At 44.6% G+C, this 16383-nt stretch overlaps 1 pseudogene; it reads left to right on the plus strand.

Moving 5' to 3' along the window:
• Positions 1-15002: 15002 nt before the first annotated feature.
• LOC144481879 (U2 spliceosomal RNA) lies at positions 15003-15168 on the plus strand (annotated as a pseudogene).
• The last annotated feature ends 1215 nt before the right edge of the window (positions 15169-16383 follow it).

The raw sequence follows: 16383 nt of genomic DNA on the forward strand, positions 1-16383 counted from the left end.
AAGAGTGGTGAGCCTGCGGAATTCATTACCACAGGAAGACGTTAATGCCAAAACATTGAATGTATTCAAGAGGCAGCTAAATATAGCACTTGGGAGGAATGGGGTCAAAAGTTATGGGGAGAAAGCAGGATTTGGCTACTGAGTTGGACAATTAGCCATTTGTAATGAATGGCGGAGCAGCCTCGAAAGTCCAAATGGCCTGCTCCTGCTCCTATCTTCTATGTTTCTATGTTTCTATGTTTAATGTACAGGTGCTCTGATCTCCTGCCATTCCCGCCCCACCCACCCCATGGACATCGCGTCCCCATTCCGCCATTGATTACTCCCTGTGCTGGTCCCTCCCTCTCCCTGCTGATCATCACCCAACAAAGTTCCCTCCTCCTCCAATCACCCCAACCCCATCTGCAGCGCTCCCCCTGCAGAGTTCCGCCCCTGCTGATCACCTCCATTTTGCAGAGTTCCCCTCCCACTGATTGGCACTTTTACAGAGCTGCCCCCCTTTGCAGAGCTCCCTCCTCCCCGTGAAGCTCTGCCCTTGCCTCGTCCCATCATTGCCCTGCACTCACTCACGCCCCACCCCCTTGGCACTACCCCTGGCACAGTTATGGTTCCCAGTCGGCACTGCTAGACTAGCACTGCCCCATTGCAATGTCCAGCCAAGCCCCTGACCACTTGTAGGGCCTCCGATCTCCCTGGCTTGGCCATTATGCCTGGTCCCCATTGGTGCAGACCATGAGTGCTTCTTGTCAGCGAGGGGGGAAGCATCCAGAAGGCTGGAAGTGATCTTGCCAGGCAGGTTAATGACAGGTAAAACATGTCATTAATATTTAAATCAGCTTTGCACCCTTTTTGGGCGTGAAGATAATCGCACCTGCAAAACAGGCCTGGAAAGATGGCTTTCGGCGCCAGACCGGTTCATGCCCAGCACAAAAGCCTCACGCACTATCTTCCTGGCTTGCTGCACTGATTGAACGGTGCAGGAGACTGGAGCCCCTTATGTCCCCTTCACAACTTACTTTCTTACTTATCTTTGTGTTATCAGCAAATTTAGCTCCTGTACATTTTGTCCTTTCATCAAATAATTGCTATAAATTGTAAATAGTTGAGGTGCCAGCACTGGCCCCTCTGGCACTCCATTCATTACATCTTGCCAACCTGAAAATGACCCATTCATGCCTCCTTTTTGTTTCCTGTTAGCTGACCAATCCTCTATCTATGCAAATATGTTAGCCCCTACACCATAGGTTCTTATTTTGTTCAATAGCATTTGATGTGGCATCTTATCGAATGCTCTGAGGAGAAGGATGGCTCTCCCTTCTTTTTCAGTTCTCCTGGGGGAGAATGAGGTGGATCATGCTTGTAGGAGCCTGTAATGATAAAGCTAGAAACATTAGGATGCATCGTGTATGGCCACTACAGCAGGTTGTGTGTGATAAAAACATATGGAGATTTGAAGTCAGGATAGCTTTATGTGAATAGTGAGCAGGAATAGTTGTGGATTTGTAAAGAAACAGAAGTAGCCACGCCCCTCCAGGTAAAGGACGCCCAATGTGCCTGTGACTACGGTATCTGTCACTACCTCAAACCCTTCCCCCAGCCCTGATCATTACCAGCATTGCCTCCTCAATGGGAGTGAACTCATACAATTGTGCTTCCCCTCCCCTGGTTAGATCCTATGACTGTTTATGCTGTCCTGGAACAGAAAGAGTGGCAATTATGAATTGTGAATGAGTGTGTCACCAGGTGTTTGTGTGTGTGTGATTTTCCCGTCCCACCCGCCACTGGAATCGTAGTGGGTGGGGGGGATGGGGTGGACCATGCAAAGGTCCGTTGCCATCGGGTGGGATTTTTTGGTTTTGGGTCAACTGGAAAATGCCACCCCTGTGGGTCTGTATGTGTGTGTATGATGCCTCACATGGTCAGATGTGTCTGAGGTGCGCAGTGCCTGTTACAGATGTAATAATGTGGAATGTGTGAATGTCAGTGTAAAATAAGATGATGGTTGAAGTATGTTGAGGCTGTGTTGCTGGAGGCAATGCAGCTGCTAAGAAGTGTTTTGATGAGAGGTCTTACCTGAACTACTCGTGTCCAATAGTTATTTTCACAGTAACTTCATTGCAGTGAGCCTACTTGTGACAAATAAATAAACAACATAATGTATTTTTTTCTCTGCAGCTGTCTTCTTGGGACAGGGCTCCTGGCTGCGATGTCCTTGGTGTTCTCCTCTCAAGTCCATTGCATCATTTTCCTTTGTTCTTTCTGGTTGTACCACAGCTTGGTATGGCTCCTGCTTTGTCCAAGACCGCAAGAAACTACAAAGGGTCGTGAACAAAGCCCAGTCTATCATACAAACCAGCCTCCCACCCGTTGACGCTATCTACACTTCCTGCTGCCTTGGAAAAGCAGTCAGCATAATCAAGGATCCCACGCACCCCAGACATATTCTCTTCCACCTTCTTCCATTGGGGAAAAGGTACAAAAGTCTGAGGATGCGTACCAACTGACACAAGAACAGCTTCTTCCCTGCTGCCATCAGACTTTTGAATGGACCTACTTTGTATTAAGGTGATCTTTCTCTACACCCTAGCTATGACTGTAACACTACATTCTGCACTCTCTCATTTCCTTCTCTATGTATGGTATGCTTTGTCTGTATAGCATTCAAGAAACAACACTTTTCACTGTAAAATAATACATGTGACAATAATAAATCAAATCCCTAGCAGAGACGAGGCATCCTTCCTCTTCTGTACCTCCTTCCATCACAACCATCCAAGAACCTGTGAATCCTCTCTCTCAGTCTGTGAACCATTCTGATACATACTGCTGTCTCTCAGCCAGTGCATTCAACACCTTTAGTAGGAGTGTGTGCGTAGAGGCTTCAAACACCACTCCACAAAGTTGCCTCTAATCCATACTTGAGTACTGAATATGCAAGTGTGTCTTTGTACCTCGAGCCAAAGTTAAATGATGACAAACACCAATTAGCCCAGGATTGTGGACCAAAACCAGAGTTTTCAACAGGCATGTCTTATTAGCTAGCACAGCATCTACTTAGAGTCTGTTTATCCCTTTATCCAAAATAACCCCTGATTAAAATTTCACAGGAAGAGGAAGCGTATGATAAATGTTGGGAACATAATTCAGTAGAGAAACAAGCTAAATACAAGAAGTGGAAAAAGAAAAGGAAAACAAGAGGGAAAATGATAACACATTAGAATAGATTATCAGATAACACAAAATAAAAATATAAATATTAAACAATTTAGTCAAAAGAAGGGTGGGGCAGATTTGTCTTTAAAAAGGAGATTTTCTTATGAATGCAGAGGGCGTGACTGGGGTGCTCAATAAATACTGAGCATCGGTCTTCAAAGAGAAGCATGCTGCCAAAATCACGGTAATGAAGAAGGTAAGAGAGAAATAGGAAACAATAACATTAGACAACGAGGATGTACTTGAAAGATTGACAATGCTCAAAGTAGAAAAGTTACCCTCTACAGAGCCGGAGTCTCCAAGGACCTTAGCATTGGATTTGGGAGAACAATGAAGATGCGCTGGGGAATCCCTCACGGAACCTCCCAGGTAAGGGTTTGCACGGCAATTACCTGGAAGTGTGAACTTGCTCTGGGCAATTGCCCTTCACTGGGAACCATCCAAAAATGTGATTTAAATTGCAAACTTTGGATGGTTCTAGCTGTCACACAAATAGTTACCTGGAAACTGTTGGAATTAAAACCTCTCCTAAATTCTGGGTAACTATTGTAAAGTTCCAGATCAGCCACCCCCCCCCCCCTCAACCCATGGCACTGTCCCCTGACATCTCTGACTCCTTCGTTACTCCCCCACTCCCCCGACTACCACCACTCCATGGGATTCCTGAACCCCCACCAAACAATGCTCCCACAGTATTCCGCAAACCCCATGACTCACCATGCGATTCATCCTGACCTGACCAGGGTAGCCCCCCAGTGCCCCCCATGAGCCCAGCCCTACTGGACCCGCCACCGTACAGGCCCACCCCCTGCCCCTCGTAGGCCCAGCCCACTCCCTATTCCCAGCCTGACCTCCCCACCCCAACCTCTGACCCCCCTTGAGGTCCAAACCAACCCCCCACTGATGTCCCACCACCCCACCCTTCACCAAGGACCCATGCATTCACAACTCCCAAAGTCCCAACCCCCCGTGGTTCCACCCACTCATCCTCTGTGAGACCCAATCTCCCACCCCCCAACCGAAGGTCCAACCAACCACCCTCCACTGAGATCTGACCACTTCACCACCCCCTCGGCCAGGTCGGATCTCTGTCACGGGCTGGGTTCCCAGGCTTCCCCAAGGTACTTTCCCACCCCCACATGGTTTGACCACCCAACCCTTCCACCTCCCCCTAGGTTCTACCCCTCCGAGGTCTGATTCCCAATCCCCAGCGAGGTCTGATCCCTCCATGCACCTCCTAGTCCCGACCCCTTCCCCACACCCCTTTACCCTTCTCAACTCCAAGGGCCCGATTTTACCATTTGGAGTCTAAGGGCCGGACCCGGGTGTAATGCAGATCCGAGGCCGGAATCCTCTTTGCAGCGCACCCATACCCTGCATGCGCAGTTTGAAAAAATCCGAAGCAGCGCGCCCGGGCGTGAAAGAAAAAACAGCAGAGAGAGCAGAGAGGGGGGGAGGATGGACTTGGGAGAATCTTGCAAACTGAAAATAATGTAGCATTTTCTTTGTGCTGCCTAATTATCGATGGGAAAGGTAATTAAATTACAGTGTCCTAGTGAGCAATTAGTGACCTGTATAATACATTTGTGATCTGTAACTGGATTGTTGATGTCCCTGTAGCTATGAGCCAGGTGCTCAAATGTTCAGAGTCATGTGGTGAACTTGGAAGAATTGTCCCCGTGGTGGAACTTGATTGGAAATAAGATTCAAGGAGATTACTAAATCAGGGAAATCAACCATAGTGAAAAGAAGTTTGTATTGGCAACTCTTCTCTCACATTCCATGGCAGATGTGCCCCTACTTATGAATGTGATGTGCATGGGCAACGTTGGGTGCAGCTAATCTGCCTCTGGAGCAGCCTTGGATCCTTTCTTTCATCTTCGAACATAGAAAAGCTACAGCACAAACAAGCCCTTCAGCCCACAAGTTGCGCCGAACATGTCCCTACCTACTTGGCTTACCTATAACCCTCTATCTTACTAACTTCCATGAACTTATCCAAAAGTCTCTTAAAAGACCCTATCGAATCCGCCTCCACCAACACTACCGGCAGCTGATTCCACGCACCCACCACCCTCTGAGTGAAAAACATACCCCTAACATCTCCTCTGTACCTACTCCCCAGCACCCTAAACCTGTGACCTCTTGTGGCAACCATTTCAGCCCTGGGTAAAAGCCTCTGAGAATTCACTCTATCAATACCCCTCAATATCTTATACACCTCTATCAGGTCACCTCTCATCCTTCGCCTCTCCAAGGAGAAAAGACCTAGCTCTCTCAACCTATCCTATAAGGCATGCCACCTAATCCAGGCAACATCCTTGTAAATCTCCTCTGCACCCTTTCTATGGCTTCTACATCCTTTCTGTAATGAGGCGACCAGAACTGGGCACAGTACTCCAGGTGGGGTCTGACCAGGGTCCTATACAGCTGCAGCATTATCTCCCAATTTCTAAACTCATTTCAAAGAACAAAGAACAAAGAATAGTACAGCACAGTAAACAGGCCCTTCGGCCCTCCAAGCCTGTGCTGCTCCTTGGTCCAACTAGACCATTCGTTTGTATCCCTCCATTCCCAGACTGCTCTTGTGACTATCCAGGTAAGTCTTAAATGATGCCAGCGTGTCTGCCTCCACCACCCTACTTGGCAGCGCATTCCAGGCCCCCACCACTCTCTGTGTAAAAAAATGTCCCTCTGATATCTGAGTTATACCTCGCCCCTCTCACCTTGAGGCCCGTGACCCCTCGTGATCGTCACCTCCGACCTGGGGAAAAGCTTCCCACTGTTCACCCTATCTATACCCTTCATAATTTTGTACACCTGTATTAGGTCTCCCCTCATTCTCTGTCTTTCCAGGGAGAACAAGCCCAGTTTACCCAATCTCTCCTCATAGCTAATACCAGGCAACATCCTGGTAAACCTTCTCTGCACTCTCTCTAAAGCCTCCACGTCCTTCTGGTAGTGCGGCGACCAGAACTGGACGCAGTATTCCTCCATTGATGAAGGCCAGTATTCCATATGCCTTCTTAACCACAGCCATGACCTGCGACGCTGCTTTGAGCGTCCTATGAGCCTGGACCCCAAGATCCTTCTTATCTTCCACACTGCCAAGCGTCACCCTTAATATTATATTCTTTCGTCCTATTCGACCTGCCAAAATTAACCACCACACACTTATCTGGGTTGAAGTCCACCTGCCACTTCTCCGCCCAGTCTTGCATCTCATCTATGTCTCATTGCAACTGCTGACATCCCTCTACACTATCCACAACACCTCCAAACCTTTGTGTCATCAACAAACTTGCCAACCCATCCTTCCACTTCCTCATCCAGGTCATTTATAAAAATCACAAAGAGCAAGGGTCCCAGAACAGATCCCTGGGGCATTCCACTGGTGACCGACCTCCATGCTGAAAAAGACCCATCTACAACCACTCTTAGCCTTCTGTGGGCAAGCCAGTTCTGAATCCACAAGGCAATGTCCCCTTGTATCCCATGCCCCTTCACTTTCTCAATGAGCCTTGCATGGGGCACCTTATCAAACGCCTTGCTGAAATCCATATAAACTACATCTACCGCTCTTCCCTCGTCTATATGTCTGGTTACATCTTCAAAAAATTCAATTAGACAATTTGTTTCCATCGGAACATTGCACAGAATTAGAAGAATTCCCTTTGGAACCTAATGGGCCTGATTTTACCATTTTGAGTCTAAGTGCCGAATCTGGGCGTCAAATAAATCTGAGCCTGGAATCCTCTTAGTAGCGCGCCCATACGCTTTTTGCCGGCTCCCATCCGATTCGTGCTGTGGGCGGGGTTTAGCGCTGCCGGACCGATCGGAGCTCTGAACGGCGCATGCGCAGTTCAAAAAAAGGTCCGAAGCAGCACGCCCAGGTGCGAAAGAGAAAACAGCAGAGAGAGTAGAGAGTGGGGGGGAGGATGGACTTGGGAGCATCTTCTTTGTGCTGCCTAATTATCTATGAGAAAGGTAATTAAACTACAGTGTCCTAGTGAGGAAGTCGTGACCTGTATAATGCATTTGTGATCTGTAACTGGATTGTTGATGCTCAAATGTTCAGAGTCCTGTGGTGAACTTGGAAGAATTGTCCCCGTGGTGGAACTTGGTTGGAAATAAGATTCAAGGAGATTACTAAATCTTGTTTTCATCTGAACATTGCACAGAATTAGAGGAATTCCCTTTGGAAGATAATGTCAAAATTATAATTGCAGGAACTAAAAACCTGACAGTCAAAAATTTGGGGAAATATTCCAAAATATATATCCCCCCATCTATATTTTGGAATATTTTCCCAAATTTTTGACTGTCAGGTTTTTAGTTCCTGCGATTATAATTTTGACATTATCTTCCAAAGGGAATTCCTCTAATTCTGTGCAATGTTCAGATGAAAATAAGATGAAAGAAAGGATCCAAGGCTGCTCCAGAGGTAGATTAGCTGCACCCAACGTTGGCCATGCAAATCACATTCATAAGTAGGGGCACATCTGCCATGGAATGTGAGAGAAGAGTTGCCAATACAAACTTCTTTTCACTATGGTTGATTTCCCAGATTTAGTAATCTCCTTGAATCTTATTTCCAACTGTTGTGTGGAGTCTTCATGGGGACCGCTGTTCATGAAGGCATTCACCAGTACCTGCAGTGGGTTCTCGCTGGTCAGTAGGTGGATGGTCTCAAAGGCATGCTTCACAATCTGTCCAGTCATCAGTTTCTTGCCGTTGTTGCGCCCGTGCATCATCATAGAGTTGGTCAGACGCTCGACAATGGGGCACTGGGCCTTGCGGAAACGCTTGGCAGCATAGCGCCCAGAACTGTGCGGGAGGTACTTGGTATATTTCTCCTTGACAGCGATGTAATCCTGTAGCGAAATGTCATTGATCTGAACATCGTCCCTGCTCCATTTGCCAAATAGCTTAATCTCGGGGGTCCCTGCGACCGCGGGCACACCCTCCCACTGTCACTCTGCTCAGCTCAGGATCCGTCAGCAGCACAAAGAAGATGCTACATTATTTTCAGTTTGCAAGATTCTCCCAAGTCCATCCTCTCCCGCCCAACCAGAGATCATCTGAGCCCGCCTCCCCCCCGCTCCGGCGGACACCAGCGGAAGGCCAGGAAGGTGCTGCAGGCTCTCAAAGGACTGCAGGTCGGAAGGATGGTGGAGGGAGACCAGTGATTGAGGTAGGTTGGGGGTGTGCTCTGCCGAGGGCACCTGCCTCCCAGGGGGGGTCTGACCCGGGGGGGGGGGAGGGGGGGGGGGGGGGGGGGGGGGTGGTCTGATCCGGGGGAGGGGGGTGTCTGCCAGGGTGGTTAGCGGGGGGGTTAGCGGGGGGGTCTGCGAAGGATGGTCGAGGAGGATGGTGACTTCACAAGGGCAGAGAGGGCTTTGGAGGTTCCCCTGCAGAATAGAAATCCGCTTCGGATTTTTATTCTGCAGGTCGCTTATAGCGCAGATCCGGAACGGGCCAGAAGACGGTAAAGTGGGATTTGGCGGTAGAGTTGGGCACGCGGTTCATTAAGTCGATTTAAATACATACTAATGCATTTAAATCATCGGGCCGCCCGATTCGGACGTGGACCAGACCCACGCCCGAATTGGGTGTCAGTAAAGCCGCGATCTGCTCGGATTCGGGTGCAGATCGCTGTATAGGCCCGACGTCCGACTTTACCGCGATTTCGCGCCCGAAAACGGGCGCGGAATTTTGGTACAATTGGGCCCCAAGTCTCCCCACCTGGCCTCTGATTCCCCTCCAGGTTCCAAATCCTCTTCACTTACCTTCAATGGGAGTTTTAACTTACCTGGTTTAAGGCAACTTGTGCTGTAAAAAAGCAGGTATTTCTTCAATTCAACATAACTGAATGCTGATTACCACACCTAGGTGCCCTTACCCTCTCCAGATGGGATCAATCAATAAGTTGTTTTAAAGTTTATTTATTCACTAATGTCACAAGTAGGCATTACATTAACAATGCAGCCAAGTTATTGTGAAAATCCTCTCGTCGCCACGCTCCAGTGTCTGTACGGGTACACTGAAGGAGAATTTAGCATGGCCAATGCACCCAACCAGCAGGACTTTCAGACTGTGGCAAGAAACCAAATCACCCAGAGGAAACCCACAGAGGCACAGGGCGAAGGCGAAGACTGCACAGACAGTGACCCAAGCTGGGAATCGAACCTGGGTCCCTGGTGCTGTGAGGCAACAGTGCTAACCACCATGCTGAAGGATGTAAGGATGGAAATTCAGAGGATCTGGCCAGAATCTTCCAAACCCCTTTATGTATGAGATTGGTACCAGAGAATTGCAGGATTACAAACATTTAACCCCTCTTTAAAAAGAGGAGAAAAGGGAATGGGATAAATCCAGTAATTACAGACCGTTCAACATAACATCAATGGTGGGAACATTTTTAGAGATATTGATCAAATAAAATATTAATTAGTTCTTAGAAAAATAAAGGTTAATAAATGTGGATCTGTTAAAGGTACATTGCACTTTTTGGATTGGAGGGACTGAGCAGCAGTTTCCTCCAGGGTTCAATGACCACAATCTCTTTGATAGGTATTAATGGAATCATAAAACCATAAACTGGTTTACAGCACAGAACAAGGTGATTTGACCTGTCATGTTCATGCCAACTCTGCAAGAAGAACCAGCTTGTCTCATTCCACTGCCCTTTCCCTGTAGCCCTGCAAGTCTTTCCTCTTCAGATAATTATTCAATTCCTCTTTGAAAGTCATGATTAAATTTTCCTCCCTCACACTTGGGCATTGCATTCTAGATCACAACTACATGTTGCGTTAAAACATTTTCTCATGTCACATTTGGTTCTTTCGCGATTCACTTTAAATGCTCCAGTTCTTGATCCTTTCACCAATGGGGACAGTTTTTCTCTTCCTACGCTGTCCAAAACCATGATTTTGAACACCTTTTCAAACCTCCTCCCAACTTTTAATTTTAGGAAAACAGCTCTAACGTCTCCAATCTATCCACGGAATTGAAGTCCTTCAAGCCTAGAACTATTCTGGTAAAGTTTTTCTGCCCCTTTACGAATGCCTTCACATCCTTTGTAAAGTATGTTGTATCTCAACCAATCTTGGTGATGTATCCATTTTAAGTACAACCAGTTTTCCTAATAACTCCTCTTTGTCAATTTTTATCCCATCTAATGTGTCAACTACTTCCACTTCCATTATAACATCTTCTTTCTAGAAAGTAATCCTTTAGTACTTCAGCCTGCCCCCTGCCTTTATGTACAAGTCTACTTTTTGGTTCCTATGCCTCACCCCTCCTTTACAATGATTTTACTAGTTATTAGCCAAAGGAAGACTTTTGGATTCCTTCTTTGCAAGCCTTTTCTCATACTTTTTATTTGCTTCTCATTTTTTTTTCACTTGCCCTCTGAGGTTTCTATGTTCAGTATGGTTCTCACTTGTACCATCAACTAAATATGTCAAAGCCACCTTTTCCTGTTTCATCTTACTTTCCGTCACTTTCATCATTCAGCGAACTCTAACGTTGTTTGCCCTAACTTACCGCTTTGTGTGAATATACTTCAACTGTACCCAAAACAACTTCTCCTCAAAGGCAGCCCATTATTCTATTACAGCTTTGCCTGCCTATCTTTGATTCCAATTTACCTGAGTGAGATCCATTCTCACCTCAATTGAATTTGGTCCTCACCCAGTTAATTACTTTTACTTGGATTGCTCCTTGTACTTTTCCAAATCTAACGTAACCCTATGGTACTATGATCATTGGTTACCAATTATTCACCAACTGAAACTTGGGCCGGAATTCTCTCACCTTGCCCATGGCTGGGAATCTCTGGGCTCACTGCAGTGAAACGAGTTTTAACTGAGCAGCAAATTCTCTGTTCTTGCTGGCAGCGGCGGCAGGCAAACAAGATTGGAGAATCCCGTTCTTGATCAACGTAAACTACCTTATGCTCCGGAACTAAATCCAGCAGTATCACTTTCTTCCTTTGTTTAGAAACATACTGATCAAAAAATGTATCCTGAACTTCATTACAGTGTTAATGTAAGCCTACTTGTGACTAATAAATAAACTTTAACTGTAACACACTTAAGTCTTCTCCCTCTCTTCCCTTTACACTATTACTATCCCAGTCTATATTATGGTAATTAAATTCCTCCACTATAACTACCTTATAGTTATCTTGCTGTAAAACTTGCATTCAAGAATATTTAGTACACAGCCTTGAGTTTTAATGAACCATTTCTCCATTACTGCCATGACATGATATTCCAAGTTAGCTATCTGTACCTGGAGCTCACCAATCTTATTTACCACACCCTGCACATTCACAGACATGCACTGTCAACTTTACTGCATTCTTTCTTATTCTGACCCTATCTAATTTGTTACTATTTATTACTTTAGTGCTACCTATTTCTGCCAATGATTTGGTTAACTTGTTTTTCCTGTCTAAGGTTACATCCTGATTCTGATCCCTTTGCCAAGTGAGTTTAAACATTGCGCAATAGGATTAGCAAACTACTCCACAAAGAAATTAGTCTCAGCCATGTTAAGGTGTAGCCTGTCCAGCCCATTTAGGTTCTACCTTCCCTAGAACTGGTCCCAATGTCCCAGGAATCTAAAGCCCTCCCATCTGCACCATCTTTCCAGCTATGCATTCATCTGCTCTATGCTCCTATTCCTATACCCACTAGTGCATGGCACAGCTAGTAATCCAGAGATTTATAATCTAATCTTGGATATCCAGGACACAATTTCAAAGGTTCCAGAGGACATGTTACTTGGAAATGTAGTAAGCAGTGAGGGGGATGGTTACAAATTTCAGGAGGAAATTAAAAGATTGCTAAAATGGGCAGATACATGGGAGATGAAATTTCATGCAGAGAAGTGTGAAGTGATTCATCTTGGTAGGAAGAATGAGGACAGGTAATGCAAGGAACATGGTCCAAATCTCAGAGGTGCAGGAACACAGAGTTCCTATGCCTCACCCCTGGATGTGTATATATGCAAGTCTTTGAAAGTGTCAGGCCAAGTTGAGAAGGCTGCTAAAAATGCCTCCAGGATCCTTGGCGGATGAATAGTGGTGTGGATTATGAAAGTCAGGCAGTTACACTAAACCATTATAAAACACTGCAGCATTGTAGGTAATTTTTGGCACCACCTATTAGGAAGATTAATACAATGGCTAATTAATAGAATGGAGAGGAGAATTAATAGAATGGTGTCAGGGATGAAAGACTTCAGTTACATGAAGAGACATGAAGAAACTGGGGCTGTTTGCCTTAGAGTGGAGAAGGTTAAACACAGATTGGATGGAGAGGTCCAACATTTTGAAAGGGCCTGGTAGATTAAATAAGGAGAAACTGTACCCGGTGGAAGATGGGTCACTTATCAGAGAAAAGAGATTTGATGTAATTGGAAAAAGAATCAGAGGTGACAAGAGGACTTTTGTTTTCAATGCAGCATTGTCATGATCTGGACTTGGGTGAATGTTGGCAGCTAAGAAATATGGTGGCTTGATGCTTCAATGGTTGGGAGTGGGGAGGATGGGATGTAGTTAAGATGAACTGATGACTCTTGCTAGATACATAATTCTGATTAAGACAAATGGTTCATTTAGTGGCCTGCCACATTTAATTGTAAAAGTGGTGCCACGAAACCTTTCCTGGAGCCGCTACAAATATGAAATTTGTAAGATTGTTACATTTTTATGACTGTCATTTTAAGTTAGGGCGAAATGGAGGAATGAATAAGTGGGTCATGTGACCTATTCTGAATTCTGCCCTTCATAAGCCTGAGTGGCTTGGTTATTAAAGGGAGGGAACAGGTTGTCTTGCTCAGAGGAAGGTGCAAGGTGTTCATACCTGTGGACAATGGCAAGAGCATTTGTGATGACTGTGGGTAGACTATTAGTCTCCAAATGTCTTGGGGATGTGTTAGGTATGTCAGGTTTTATAAATGGTAATACTTTAAGTTGTCTATTTAATTCCAAGATAGAATCGAGTTGGGTATCTAGTGGATAGCGAATTAGCATTTCTTTCCAGATACAAGGCCCACATGATTTACTTTACCATGGAGATGGGCTTTGAGAAGGAAAGTGTCCATAGTAAACCATTACAGTATCGGTTTATAGGGTTCCTCAAATCATCACCGAACCTCACAGACAAAAGGTCAGTCTCCAAGAATCTGAGGGAGAGATCAGAGAGATAGAGACAACCAGTCTCCATTGTTCACCACATAGAATATGACAGCAAGTTCATACTTGGATTGAAGTGACCAAGTTCCTGAGGATTCAAGCAGAGCTACAAGATTAGCCAGCTTTGGCTTAAGGCAGAAATCTCCAGGGTAACCTTTACTGTGAAAGTCAATTTAGGGATTAGAAGATATCTGGCTGGAAAAGGCAAAAGGAAGCAAGCCATCAGGACTTGAGAATAGTTTTGGATCAGTTCTTGGAGAATGAAGTGTCCACTTAAGAGACAGAGTGAAGTATAAGGATTGAGGGGGATTTTCAGTTATTTTAAAATTGGGGAACTTTTCTGTCGCCTCAAAAATTGTGTTTAGTCAATATTGACAATTAAAGTCTTAATACTTGAAATGTTGTCTCGTGATTTTTTCAGTCAATCATTGGAAATTCAAATATACTTCTAAAAGTTATTGGTTCCTACAGGAACCATAACAACATAGACACTTTTCGTTTGAAAGGGAATTAAATATTTGCTTGTAAAAAGTAGTTTTAAAGGATATGGGAAGTGAGTAGAATTAGACAAGGTAGAGATAAGATCTGGTGCAGACTTTCTGGGTCAAATGACCTGTTTCTGTTCTAGAACATTCCATAATTTCATACAACATGTTTAAATCATACAGATATCACTCTTGAGCACTGGCATATGAAAAAGAAAATGATAGTCGATGAGATTTAGTGCATGAGATTACTCTGCATTTCTACAATAAAGTGTACAGTTTAAACATTCTGCATGGTAAAGTATTAGCCTCCTTTTCCTCTCACAAACAAATGTTATCAGTGAGAGGGCCTCCAGGAAAGGCTTCAAAGTTCTTTCCAGCAAAACCATTGTCAGAGTACAAGAAACTACAATGCAAATTAGAATTTATTTGACCCTTATTTTCAATAAATAGTACATAATTTCAAACCACAGCAGGCCAGGCTGTATCCAGAAAGAGAGAAGCTGGCATAGGTTTGGATTAAACCCCTGGAAATAAAAATCAGGAGAGATGTAAAATGAACTGTCGATTCAAATCACTTGTATCCTATCGCGCAGTCACAATTATCTCCGCGAACACCAATTAGTTCTTTAAATTAATTTTCAAGCTTCAAAGAACACTATAATTACAAATGCAGGAAATCTGAAATAAAAAAAACATACAACAGTTCAACATCTGTAAATCAAAGAAAATCGAGCTTTTGGAAGTTCTCTCTGTATTTCTATTTCTCTTCTAGATGCAGTTGACCTCGTCGTGAAGGTGAAACTTTGCTATACATTGAATGCTAACGATGCATTAAGTGGATTTAATGAAAATTAGCATAGCCAGAACATTGACTCATTTTTGCTTACATCCATCCTGGAAACAATGCATTCTAATTAATGCATTGACCAAATGTTAATTTTTTTGACTCATTAACAATTGTAAAGCATAAATTCATGGCAAGCTTTCTGATGCTTTTTTCAACAATAAAAGTGGTGTGAAGGCCTTTGTACTGAGTGTCAGAGTGCAAGCATAGAAAAAGCGGATGATATTGGACAGGGGGCCTCAACTTTTTCATCGCTTCTCGGCCTTTTGGCTAAGATCAAGTGTAGTATCTGTTCTTATCAGTTTAGTATGGTCGGCAGCCCATGGTCGGCCGCACTTGGTCGAGGTCATTGGGTTGCACTGAAGCTTCATATGTTTCATATGAAGCAATTTTTAAAAGCGGCATCTCGGCCTTTTGGCTAAGATGCAAATGAGCTCAAGTCTTGGAGGAGGAACCTCCCCCTTCTCCAATCAGCTTGGCTCATGTAGATCAGGCCCAGGACAGGGTGGTTTGGTCGCTCGCCCTGTCTTGTCAGCCTGGATCTGAAATGTCTCAACTTGTTGAGACTCTGAATTGGATTTGATTTGATTGAATTGGAAAAGTATTTTTAAAAATCTGTCCCTCCAGCCAATGCCTCAAGCTGACTGTTTGCAATCTCGGCATTCTATTATCTCTGAGCCGAACTTCTGTCTTCATATGTTATCCATCAGAAAGAGTGTTGATTTCCATCTTGGTAACATTGCTTTAGGGGGCTGGTTAGTTCAGTTGGGTCAGGATAAAGCCGGTTTTGGTTCCCATTCCAGCTGAGGTAGACTTGGGACCTGCCTCCTTGCCCTGCCCTGGAAGTGGAAGGCAATGGCAATTCAGCACTGACAAAAGCTGATAAGAAAACAGCTCAGAATGAGCCAAAGACCTTCCTTCAGGTCGAGCACATCACTCACTCACTCAACATTACTCATCACTGTGGCTACCTTGTCTGATCTGTGTTTGAAATCTTTATCAGTACCTTTGCCACCTCTGATTCAAGTATTTCAATGCTCTCCTAGCTAACATCCCACTTGCCACCCTCCATAGATTTCAGCTGATTACAAACACCAATGCCCTTTATCCTATTCTGTACCAGGTCTTGTTCAACCAATACCCTTAAATTTGAAGACCTGTTCCCAGTTATTCCAATTTAAATTCTCACCTCTTCAATGGTCTTGACATTTTATTTCTTCTCAAGTTCTGAAATATCAACAAGAAGTTTCTAACTTTAGCCTCTTATTATTGGCCTCTCTTCATGCAGGAATTGATGAATGCGGTTCCCCTAAATCTTCCTCTAAATCCCACCTCCATCTCTCTAACACCCTCTCCTCCATCAAAATCATCCCCAAGATCCACCTCTTTGACCATGCTTTTGCATAACACTACTCATATATTTTTCTGTGGCCCAATATCAATATTTTTGATTAGGTCTTCATTAAGTATTTTTTCCGCATTAAAGGATCTACACAAAGGCACGTCACTGTTTTTGATGATAAAGAATTAACAAAGGCTGAACAGCATTCACAGCAAATTGCATGGATTTGGCGAACTCTGGTTAAGACATTTGTTCCTTGTGTTCTTAATGCTTACACTGCTAATGCAGG

The sequence above is a fragment of the Mustelus asterias genome, chromosome 2 (genome assembly GCF_964213995.1).
Source record: "Mustelus asterias chromosome 2, sMusAst1.hap1.1, whole genome shotgun sequence".
Classification (NCBI taxonomy): Eukaryota; Metazoa; Chordata; class Chondrichthyes; order Carcharhiniformes; family Triakidae; genus Mustelus; species Mustelus asterias.